The sequence below is a fragment of the Diadema antillarum genome, unplaced genomic scaffold (genome assembly GCF_040938485.1).
Source record: "Diadema antillarum isolate AM-2024a unplaced genomic scaffold, OU_Dant_1.0 seq00001146_RagTag, whole genome shotgun sequence".
Taxonomy (NCBI): Eukaryota; Metazoa; Echinodermata; class Echinoidea; order Diadematoida; family Diadematidae; genus Diadema; species Diadema antillarum.
The window spans coordinates 637,296-650,464 of NW_027271958.1; the positions used below are offsets into that span (position 1 = coordinate 637,296).

Below are 13,169 nucleotides of genomic sequence, written 5' to 3' on the forward strand. Positions count from 1 at the left end.
GACCACACTTCCATACATACACTAGACCAATGCAGAGCTGCCAACTAGTACTGATTTTCAGTAATTTCTACTGAAATTGGGAAAAAATACTGAAGGTTACAAGCAAATTACTGATTTTAGAAATCATTGTCTGTGATATATTCTGTTGCACTGTTAAGGATTACTGATTTTCACTCAAAAAAGGTGCAAATTACTGATTTTCAGCCACCAAAGTACTGAAAGGCTTTTACATAAGTTGGCAACTCTGCCAATGCACTCTGAGACAGTGCCTTTACACTGCTTGTTGATGCAACTCAGATGTTTGAGAAAATATCCAGCAGACTGCAATGATAAAGCTCACAGTATCAGCATGTGTATAATCTGCTTTTAAGTTCTAGATATTTGTGTGTGCATCATTATGACAAAACAAAGTCAAACCAAACAACATGGCAAGAAGTCTGGAAACAAAAATATCATTTTTTGCAAACATGTTGTTTTGAAAAGGAACCACTGTCAACTTCTATTTCATGAAAAAAGGAAGCAAATCAGGGAGGAAAATTAGATGAACCATTCCTATAACCTGCTGGTCTCCCGTCTCTTGAGTATTTCAGATACAATGTATATGTTTGTTTAATGTCTGAGATGCCGCAAAGTGCTGGTAACCTCACTGTCTGAAAAGATTTAACAAGCTGATCATATGCCAGCATGCCCGCAAAAGTAGCATCTTGAATTTCATTCCATAAAAAGGAATCTCAGTCTCGCAATCAGCTGGTATAGTCATTTTGCAGTGGTGGTCATGTACACCGGAAATATTCCACTAACAAACATAATTGGAGTCATGGTGTGTATGTTTACTGGATCCGTCGTATTTTCCCCCTTGCTTCTCACCAAATGAAATAGCAAGTGCAAGATTGCTAGTTGGGTTTCGATGTCAATATTTGTGGCACCTTCTGAAATGAGTTTCCCACCTGCTCAAACAAGTGTCAATTGTCAATCTTCATGTAGCTTGGTAGGTGGGATCCCCTGGAACCATTTCCTCTTAGAACCATGCAGTTTGAACCAAGAAACTTGAACATCTTCCTACCAACACTGTTGGATTAGCTGTGATGCTCCACATTTGTTTGCATCTGTCTGATAGAGATATAGAGAGAGGACAGCTCTTAAGACGTTGTCTCTGTTTACATCTAAAGTGATTATTTTCAGGTATGTATATTTGCCCCCTCACCCTGATACTCGGAAAGTTGCTAATCTCCTGGATATTGTACTGGATAGAGTCCTCTCGTTTTAAGAGCAGAGGTATCATCTGCATTACTGTAAAGAAGGGCATTGGTAGTGAGCATGCCATGTTGAACATTAATAGGCCTTAGAGTATTCCACTTGTACAAGCTTGTCATTCTCTTGACACACGTGTCATTTTGAGATGTTTATGACTCGGTGCATAATTTCAAACATATCCTTGAAGTTGGATGAAAGACCACAAATTACACAAATTGATTGCTCTGCAAACATATTCTAAGAGAATTGTTTTGACTTTTGTATAGATTGTGAATTAAAATCTTAGAAGTCTCAGATTTTAAAAGACATCTCAAGTTCTTACATAGAAACCATAGGATAGATACAAATAACATTTTGAAAGAAGGGAAAAAATACTTGTCAGTAATCCTCTAAGCCCAAATTACCTTCTTTCTTTTCTTATTGAATTTTTACCTGTAGACACAACAAAACCCTGTAAAGTTCTGAATTCTTCTCCGGTATGTGTATCTCCCTACCAGACCAAAGGTGTTGATCTCACAAATCAATTTTGATTGTAGCTCTGACATGGGTAGTGTCTACTTGGCGGAAAAAAATCAATATCCTGGTTAAAGGTGAACAAAACGTTGCATGTGACCAGTCTGACCACTCTAGAAGGTGGGATGGTTTGTACAATGAGCACACAACTAAGTCAATTCCCACAGGCAGCACATTATCATCTCACATTATGCTGTTTTGTAATAGGAGCCATGCACTGCTCTATTGGTCATAAAATGCAGCATTGAATGGTAAAGGCTTGAAGCAAGAATATTTGATGCTGATTCAATCTACAACAACAAAAGATGTTTATTCATTCTGTCTTTTCTTTCTCATGCAGAGAGGGATTTTTCTTTGTATCATAACAATGTGATACAACCTTGTAGGGAGGGTTTCTTATAGATAAGCTTTGCAGTTTGGGAGTAGCTGTATATTGTTCAATAACAGATTGTGCATGAGTGCCTCATGACTATAGTTTTAATGTGCAATGTGTAATACAGAGTGGCATGTTTCAATACTAGATGAAGGATAGTCAAATTTATAGATAAACTAGAGAAGCACTCTGAGAGCGCAGACCTCCGCCAAGCATGCAGGCTCTCATTTTCACCACTGACCTTGTTCTTCCGTAGAGATATCAGTGATTTCCACCCATACATACTTATAGCATTGTGTGCTGAAAGTTGCCTGATTTCCCAATATAGAAGCCTTTGTTACGTCATAAACCCTCAGCTGCACAGTGTGCCTCGCCCTAGCAGAAACTAGAGCACGCACTTTAGTGCGCGCATGGAAACCTCAATACGTGCAGCCTGAACTCCCAAGTTCATTGACCCTACCTGTCAAAATGTCAAAGATCCTTCATAAATTCCCAAAAAATTCTCGGATCACGACCAAAATTTAATCATCTATTACTTATATCATTCTAAACCTTTCCTGCAAGTTTCATCCAAATCCATTAACTAATTTTTGAGTTATTTTGCACACGGACGAACGAACACACAAACCAACGGTAACGAAAACATAACCTTCTCCCTTGGTGGAGGTAATTAATTCATTTGGCAGTAAACAGAAATCCTGAGGAAAAACACTAGACTTCTGAAATAAACAAGACTTTTTCTTTAACAGAAAATTATGTACTGTTGATTTGCTACATGTTTTTTGAACACCCTTATACTTGTGCTGTGGCTGATTTGTATTTTATGAAATCAATTTTCACCCTCTGTACAAATGTATTTATAAAGTCACAACAGTTGATCTACATTTTAACAAATATGTCAAGAAATAAGAAAAAAAATCAGCCATAGCACATCTTCACCCCTTTGCATTTATATTCTCTCTTTTAACTATTGTTCTTGTTAATAGAAAAGTTGTGACTCAGTGAGTTGCACGATTTATTTTTTGTAGAGTTTGTATTACTAAGTATGTACATCCAATCCCACATAAAGCTCTGTATCCACCTCATTCCCTCATTTCTTATTCATCAGAAATAACAGATAATTTCTCTTGAATGGTATTTCATAACCAAAACCATCTTATTCCCCAAAGATGTTTGGTTCAATTCCTATGTTTTTTCACAAATTTTTTTCTTCTGTTTGCTACGTTGAATTCATTGTTACAAGAAAAAGAAAAAGTGAATGTGGACATGTATTACGCTGACTGAGTTCATCTGCACTATGTTGAACTAAACTTTATACAAGTGACCGAAATGTGTCATGTTGCATAAAGGCTTCTTAGGTTCAGAGGGGCGATGGGAAGGTCCAAGCTAGATGAAAGTACACTAGGCACAGCGCAACGGATGCAGAAGTCATCAAGGGGAATCACTGATACACAAGGACTGATGAAGCAGTCAGGCTTAAAAGCAGCTTGCTTTTTCTGGTATCATTACTGATTCTTAGCCAATCTTCTTGCCTGGAGTACTTGTATCATCTTGTACTGGCCTTGATATAGATCTTGCTCTTCAGCAAAAGTACTATATTTTTCTCTATCATCACTCAAGAATGCAAGGTTACCAATTATTGGGAGCATTGAATATATAAGATTTATGTTAATGAAGTATCATGCAGGCTATTTTTGAAATCTTGTGAAATTGCTCAGAGTTCAACTTGTACATTGTGCACACAGTATGTGATCCACATGATAATATAAAAGATACATTTATAGAAATATCTCACCAGTAAATGATGCTAGGGATTGAAATTCATACAATGTATATATATATATATATATATATATATATATATATATATATATATATATATATATATACAGAGGTTTTTACACCACAAATAGAAGGATACTCCACAATATCATGCAGACATTAGAGAGAATATCTACATAAGGGCTTTTTACACTTGTGTTTCTTAACCCCGGACTTTCTCTGACCCAGGACTATCGTTAGTCCCGTACCAATTTTTTCAGCTTTTTACACTGGCCAATTAGTCCCGCACTATCTCTTGTCCGGGGCTAAGGAGAAAACTGACCTTTTTACACTTGTATTTCTTAGCCCCGGACTTTCCAAACCACATGAATATTCATGATTACACTGTGCACTGTACACGTACACGCACGCACCGGCAGCACTTGATTACCTCGTTTCTGATTGGTCAGTGGGGGTCGGACTTCGTCTCCGTCGCTTAGCCCCGGATTATTTTTTCGTTCTGTTTACACTCACTTGCTTGGCACCGCAATTGCGGTGCTAACCCTACCAATTTTGCAGGGCCAGATAGTACCGGACTATCGGTGGGGCTAGCCCACTTTGGCAAAAACGAGTGTAAACAGAAAGTGGGCTAAGGATAGTCCCGTACCCCCCTTAGCCCCACCGTTGGTACGGGACTAAGCAAAAATTTACAAGTGTAAAAAGCCCTAAAGAGGATATGAATATGTAATGCCAAGGGGTTATGACTTTATGTGAAATCTCACATAGAAACTAATTACTGTATATTAAAAAGCTGTTATTTTTGTGAATGGGGAGGTCACAGACATTTTCGCGAGATGTTGTTTTCGCAAATTGACACCAACACTATTGTAACTGCACTATACCCTTGCGCGTTGCAACATTTTCGCGTGTTGTTGATATGAGATCCAAAATAACAGCTTATACAGTATAGCATAGTAATGATGATATCTCAGTGTCCAGCATGTATTTTTACATTTGCTGTCCTCATCATAAGATAAAAATAATAGCATAAGAAACAATGAGGATAGTGTACTACATGTTGAACATGTATTTGTGAGAATTGATAGACAAAAAGATGATGGATTCCATCTTGTTTCATTTTCACATGCTCAACTCTAGAATGGAATCAGTTTAAGTTTGCACTAGAAGTTTATCATAAATGGTACTATATGTCACGGGAGATTAATGACTAAAATTGATCAGTGCATATTGAAACTCTACTTTATTGTAAAGAGAAGCATTTACTATTGTGAGTTTGCTGTGGATCAAGTGTACACTGGTTGAAACATGGATCAGGGGGGTGTTTCATAAAGCTGTTCGTAAAGTTACGAACGACTTACGAGCGACTGGCGATCAGTTCTTGTGCTGAATTATGGAAATTCTGATAAGTATAGCACATCAGAACTGATCACCAGTCGCTCGTAAGTTGTTCGTAACTTTACGAACGGCTTTATGAAACAGGGCCCTGGTATCTTTTCAAATGGAGTCATCTATTGAAATATGGGCATCAATATTTAAAGCTGATTTATTGGATGGCTGTCAGAATTAAGCAGTATTGGAGAGGCAATTGCCTTGATTGGTGTTTTTGTCTTTGCCAGGTTATTGAGTGAGTTGTTCCGCCAAATTAATTCTTATTGAATTTGCAGTCAGTATTAAATATTCATTGTAAAGTTTCACTTCCTGTATATAAGTGCTGCTTACATCTATTTACCTACTCACCCACTGGGAGCAGATGTGTTTTAAGTGTGTATGTAATGTGTGTTGTATGTGTGTGTGTGTGTGTGTATGAGTGTGTGATTCACCTTGTGCAATATTGTTTCCATTCCTGGTAAAAGAAAAAAAATGTTTGTTCTTTTGGCAAGATGTGTTTCTTAACTGTTCACATATTACAGGTTAAGGCACAATTTCTGTAAGTCTTGCTATAATATTGTATGTGTATACAGGGCTCGATATAAGCGATGGCCCAGAGCCCCTGAAAATTGATGTCGGGCCATCAAATTTTAAAAAGCTTTGATCTTTTGGTGGCCCAATCAGTCAATTTAGCTTCAAAATGGATTATTCTGTCTTCTTTTATTTCAGGAGGATACACTTGGATTTTTTTTTTCTGTTTTTCTTCTTTCTTTTTTTTTGTTAGGGTCACCAAAGTTAATTGAAAGATATCAGTGGCCTGTACAGGCCACCTGAGAAGATTTGTGTCAAGCAGTGGTATTGTAAAACCAATACATTCGCAACATGAAGCTTTAATGAATTGCCACTGGCATTCAGTGCATTGGGTAGAAGAAATAAAAACTTCCATGTGCACTTTACTTCCACAAATTTTGGCTCCTTGCGAAATTCGCATAAGTTTCATGCATGCGAACATTTCTGGTTTTACAATGTAAAACGTCGAGAGAGAGAGAGATAATGATAAAACATTACAATGATTTGATATTTTAGGAGTGTTCCGTGCTTTGTACTGCAATATTGTAGCCCAAGCATGAGGTCAATAAACAGCAGGTTTTAATGTATCACTTACATCTAGAGAAAGGGGATCATATGACTGATCAGTCGGGCTTATAGTAGAACTAGCATAGAACCTTCTTCCACTCCTCCTGAAGGAGGGTAAGGGAGGGAAAACAGGTGGGGTGCATTTCATATCTACTGAAGATGAAATATAGTGCTACTAAAAAGTAGATAATTTAGTGCATACATGACCGTTGTAATTGTTGCCCAGCATGAATTGCTGTGAGTGGGACCAAGAGAAACTGTCCTCCAGCAGGTGGTCATGCGGGGACAATAGATGACAGATTGTTCCAAGGGGAACTGATGTATCATGTGTCAGGGAGGGAGCAAGAGAGGAGGTGTCTCAGTTTTCAGGGGTGTTCAGTTTCAGCATCAGATTTCCTTTGTCATGACTGGGCACAAATATCTTGAATTTTGTGTTTGTTTTGATGGGAATACATATCCATACCTCACTCTGCCATATCTGCTTGAGTGCTACTGTTATTAAAACAAATATAGTCTATAAATGCATCTATCCATCTGATTTTAGTGCATTTTTCTTGAACTTTACAATCTACAGCCAATCCATTATGTATCATGAAATATTATTTCAAGCTCAGTCTGTTAACTAGTGTACACATTGAATTTTCAAAAATTAGTTACTTTTCATCAATCTCTAGATGTGTGTCATAAATGGAATTTGTGTGGAAACTCAATAAATGACATAAAATGAAATGAAATTCTCCCTAGAGTTACATGTTATTTTGTTTTCACACATAATATTTATTTGAAGCCAGCCCATGGCCACTAGAGACTATCTAGTAACCAGACTCTACTGGGTTATAAAGCTCTGTTAATGGCAGTCAGTCAGGACTTTTCATGGGCATGTCCATGTCATGATTAATGTCTGATGTGTGATGTACAACTAATAAATCTAATGAGTATCATTGATCATAATACTTTCAAAATTACCAGTACCAGTTGGTTATATTCTCCATGAGAGTATCAGTGAAATATGATGGAAATTTCACTAGCATGGAAAACATTTGTTTTCTGGTAAGCTCTTATGCTGTGTTTGTGAATGATGTTTTTGTTGTTTGGCATCCTTTACCAAGCAGTATTCAAGTGAATGAGTAATTTTGATTGTAATTCGATAAAGGAAAGTAGATTTAAGCAAGACCAGGGGGAAATATTTAGAATGTATGCTCTATAAATAGTGGTTTACTCATTCACTTCATGTCCTACAAGAATTAAGACAATGTTGTATTATGATTTGTTACTTAATATGTCAGCAAAAGAAAAATGAAGGTCATTTCCCTCTATCCATTCTCTCCATAGCATTTTGTGATTTTGGTGAAGCTTTTGCAATCTTTGTTGGTTTTATTTAATTATTTACTTTTACATATTTTGTTTTTGTTTTGTGTTTACTTTTGTTTTGTTTTGTTTTGTTTTGTTTTGTTTTGTAGTTTTTAATTCAAAGTACCAGCTCTGACTGTCTAGTTTTCATTATTCCAGCCTTTCCAGCTGACAAATGATCCTGCCCGCATCAGTATTTGAAATGGCAGCATTACTCTCAAAATCACACCTATCTCCATAATGGAACCTGCCTTTTGTGACTTCACCATTTTCAAATTTTTATGCAACCCTATCAGCCAGTATGAAGACAGGTACTTAGCCAGATTGCATTGTAGTAGGCCTTTGCATAAAACCTTGAAACTATCAATAACAGCAACAACAAAAAAAAAAAAAAAAAACTCAACAACTCATAACTATCAACCTTGACCTAACTTTGTAATCTATGTGCATCTGCAGTCTATATTAGGAATGGCAAACTCATGCACATGAAGATTGACACATCCACACCTGAGCTGGTGGCATGGGATTAACACATAATTGATATGTAACTTTGTTATAGGACCGTCAAGGTAAAAAGAGATCAAAACAAAATGTTTTAAAGCAACGTGGATTCCAAGTGGATTCGTCGTACAGTAGGTGTCCCAGTGTTGATCAGTTTTGTATTTTTTAAGTTTTTCTGCCCTTCATGCAGGAGTTGATTGTAATGAATTTATCCTTGCGAGTGTGCCATTGACAGCCTTGAGGACTAAAATGTTGGGCGTCATTTTATTCTGCGTTGTTGATTAACCTTTCTGAGGGAGTGTGGGCAGCTACAACTTTAATTATTTCCTACTTCCAGCAGCAGCATCCATTACCAGCATACACGATGGGGGCCTGGGACAGGTGCCCTGAATTTCTCATACACAATAACTTCAATACACTGACAAGCTTTCCCAGGTGTCAGCATTGTTAACAATATGTAGCCTTGATGAATTATTAAGTGTATCAGTTTTGCAATGTGAATGTTGATATACTTCTTGTTCTCCATGGAGCCTGCCTTAGCACCATTCACTTGAATGCATGTGAGTGGAGTAAAAGGCCACTCATCTACTGTAATCTATGAATGCTGCTCAGTTAGGTACTGCTGTAATCAAACAGGCCATGTATATCATTTGTAGAAAAGCAGGGGCTAGATTAAGTTGACATTTTACAGATTGTGTTATGGCAGTGGTAGAAACAAACTACACTTGCGGGGCATCTTGGATGCTTTTGCCTTTAATAACCTTTCATACCTTATAAGCCTGTGATCGATGCGGGAGATGAATTCATGAATTCTATTAGAATACAACATAATGATATACAGTGCATTTATGGTCATCAAATGCAATGTATATTATGAAATGGTTGATGGGTGGTGATTCAAGATATTAAAATTAATAAAAAGAACATTTTCATAGAATGATTTCAGAACGTAAAGCTGAGATAGTGTGATCATGAAATTCCATCTCAATGCAAAATGCATGCATTCAAAAACCTTCATGCAAAGTTTATGTACTTCAGTACCTCAATTCTCTTTTGCTAATCTAATTAAGCTGGTGTATTTAGATTCATTAAAGATCAGTTTATGTCATAAAGGTTATGTCTTGCAAGCGTTAAACTTGACTCCAGTACAGTACTGCTCAGTCTTATCATTCGGAGAGCTATTAATTAAATGATTTCATCAGAGATAATTAGCCATTGCTGTAGGAAACAACTTGTACATGCCAGTGTGTGTGCATAATTGAATAGATATTGATTGTACAATTGCTGTGTGGGATCAGGAAGTGGGATGAGAGAGGCTTAGAGAAATAAATTACTAGTGGCTCAAACATAATGTATAGTCATTTGGATCACTTTAGATTGTCAAATGTTGTCACATTTTATTGATGGCTCTTGGCAAAGATGTGTTTTCCCCTGCATTGTCTTTCGATCCAGCATCATCATCATTTGATAATCAAATCTATATTAGATGTGAACAGGCTTACTTAGTATAGAGCTGACATGTTTTGTGTCTGTCTCTCTGTCTCTCCTCTCTCATCTCTTCATCTTCTTTTCAATCTGTCCTCCCTCTTTTTTTTTCACTCTTCTTTTTCTCTCTCTTAAGACCTTGTCCTAGAACACTTGTTTGTAAAAGATGTAAATGTACAGATCTACACGGCACATACACACACAAACTCATCATACATTGTACATTCTCTCAGCTCAGGTTTATACTCTTTCTTAGTCTCACACATTTAACTCACATGCATTTCCAAACCCTGCTTATTCCTGAATGGCTCACTCAATATCACTCATGCATAGGCCTACTCCAAATTCACGGAGCTTGGCGATGGGCATACACACTTACTGTCTTGCTTGCACAGTGACACACACAAACACACACACACACTACCTCACCGTCAACGCGTATGCATGGAAAGATCGGTGGTTTTAGATTTCGCCTGCGTAGTGCTATGAGATGAAACTAAGGACTGTGGCATCCTTTGGCAGAGCTCAGCCAGCGACTGTCATCAGTAGGGGGCAGAACAAGCCCTTTTCTCTCCCTCGAAGATTTTTGTTTTATCGCTGTCTCCCTCTCTCTCTCTTCAGGATTCTACATCTTGATTGCATCCTTCTCCCTCTCTCACTCTTTCTCTCGTCCATCACTGGATGCATATTCAAGGAGCAATTAGCTGCCTAGTACTCCACTGCCACGCCATCATCCATTGCCGTGGATACGTGCCAAGCCTGTGGCTGGGCTGACTCTGAATGTGTTTGCATCAGTCGGTCCAGTTGAAAGCTCTGTACAGGACGCCTCATTTCCCTGATAGAGTGGACATTGAGAAAGGGATATATTGTGCCTCAAGGAAGGATATCCCAAGGTGTTTGTAGTCATTGCCAAGTTGAGGTGTGCCTCAAGGAAGGATATCACAAGGTGTTTGTAGTCGGCATCAAGTTGAGGTCAGTACGACGAAGCATCAGAAAACAATTGCTGCCAGGTTATTGATTCCGTTATATTCAGAGCCATTTTTGCCTTCTGTTTGCCCTTCATATCTTTGTAATCGTAGTGACTTGAGCTTGCATCAGGTCAAATGTGGCAGATTGCTGTTAGTAATGAATACATTATTTCTATCCTTCCCACTGTGTGTTCTTTTCCAAATGATATTGGTGTCCACCATTGTATGATCTTCTCTTCATTGAAGGCTTTTCAAAAGTCATACTTTTACATTTTGTCCCTTTCCCCCATCTCAAGAATTAAATCTACCTTAGTAACAGATGGGAAACAGAAAGATAATTACTTTTTATTTGCTGTTACAGAAATCCATAACCTCTTCTTACCTCATTTATCCTATAAGAATGGGAAGAAGTACTGATCATGATTTGCTGTGCAGTCTAAATGACAAGTATTATGATTGAGACTCATTTTCAAAATCTGGACACTTATGAGTCAGTATAACATTAGCAATTAATGCAGAATAGTTTGAGATCTTGATATAGTGCATATGCATAATCAGTAATACACTGGTATATCATGATGGTGTCACGAATAAATAGCAATGAAATGCCCGTACAGTGAATCAAATGTTTGTATTTATGTATCGAGACAGGTTTGACCCAGGGCTTGTCAGTGTCCTGAATTTAAACTTTTGTTCTGACATATTTAACTAAAAGGAGGAACTTTAACGTTAATGTATGACTATGTAGACTTTTGTCACCATTCATATTCACGTGAGTCTCGAGTATTCAACCTTTTTAACCTAGCATATATCTCTGTTGCTGTCCACACTTACAAGGCACTAACAAACAAATACACACCGAAACGTGCACATGTTCACTACCTAGGACCCATGTTCGGTGAAGTTGTGATATTTAGCGGCATTCAATGACTCCCCAATGAACATTACACGCCTCCCTCTCTTTCCTGCATACTACAGTACCTCCTCAGTGGTGCAGAACATAGTACCCCTTTTGTTGGTGATTCTAATGAGCCAGGCGAAGTAAACACATTTTTCAAATGTGAAATCCACACACATTCAAACATGGAAGTATTTATTGCTAGGAACATAGGTTAGCTCCAGTTCAGGAATTCGACGATGTAGACTCCCGCATCTGTATCTGTGATTGGCTCACCAGACTAATTTTGCAGCTGGCGTGACCTACTAGTTTGTTTGTGCTTTTTTTTTTCCTCTTTGCCCCCTCAAAAACATGATGGCTTTTACACATGGTCTTATTATGCGGCATTGCTGCACCCTGGAATCAACAGACTGACAAATTGAGCTCTCTGTGACAGTGAAGCCAGTATCGATTAGGAGTCAGGGTCGTATTGGGGTAGACAGCAAATCAGGGTGTTTCTCAACCAGGAATTTGTGGCGACAGAGTGGAGATTTAACGGAGTGAGATACTTCATTGGTTTGTAATTAGAAATGACAAGTTATTTGAAATATTTGCATTAAGTTCAATTTGGAGAAGGATCAAAATATGATAACTATGATATGAAAGAATAAAATATACTTTGCCGAACTATATCGTTTCCTAATTGTGTGTCAACCTCACGTCACCTAAATGACAAATACCATAAAGAGTCCTTCTCTCTTTTTATCTCTCTCCCCATTTCTGCAGGTGATTAATCCTGAGAGTGCGAGGACCGCTAGTGACGTCATCAGGTGAGTACGTGTCCCAAGTTTAGGTGTCTGTGCAGCAAATTGGCAGCCTGAAAATTATGACACCCGTAAGGCACTGTTCATAGTCACACATTATGGAAAACATGCTACATTATGGAAAAGAGTAAACACCAGCAACCCCACCCCTTCCCCAACACTTACTGCAGTGTTACAAGACATCACTGCAACTTTTGTAGCAAAAGGACCTTACATTTTTTCTTCTCTGCTAATATAGAAAAATACTTATCATGCATCTAGGATACTGAAGCAAATCGTTCATTCCACTTTTGTAGCAAAAGGACCTTACATTTTTCTCTTCTCTGCTAATATAGAAAAATACTTATCATGCATCTAGGATAATGAAGCATATCGTTCATTCCACATGAATCTCCTTCACTTATGTGATATGGCATAACTTTGCCTGCTTTTTGTTTTGATATAAATGCATAGACTGGAGCTGGTATATGGTTCCACTCACACCAGTATAGCTTTAAAGGGTGTGTACAGTTCTGGTCGAGGTGAGGATTTAGCTTTAAACGTTTTGCGAGACATTCAGAAACCACTCTATGAAATGTCAAAGATCATGCAATTCTAAAGGGTATCAAAAGTTTATTTGATGAAAAATCGGGTTTGAAATGGCTGAGATATCCAAAAACGAGTTGAAACAAAGAGATCCTAATAAAAGGCGTGGCCTGTCGCCTTTTATCATTGTCACTTTTTTCGATATCTCAGCC

At 37.8% G+C, this 13,169-nt stretch overlaps 1 long non-coding RNA gene across 1 annotated transcript in view; it reads left to right on the forward strand.

Moving 5' to 3' along the window:
- LOC139744199 (uncharacterized) overlaps positions 1-13,169 on the forward strand; it is a 94,200-nt gene that overhangs the window by 67,488 nt on the left and 13,543 nt on the right. Inside the window, exon 3 of the long non-coding RNA XR_011711811.1 lies at positions 12,395-12,438. This is a non-coding gene — a long non-coding RNA (uncharacterized lncRNA). The remainder of the gene's footprint in view (positions 1-12,394; positions 12,439-13,169) is intronic.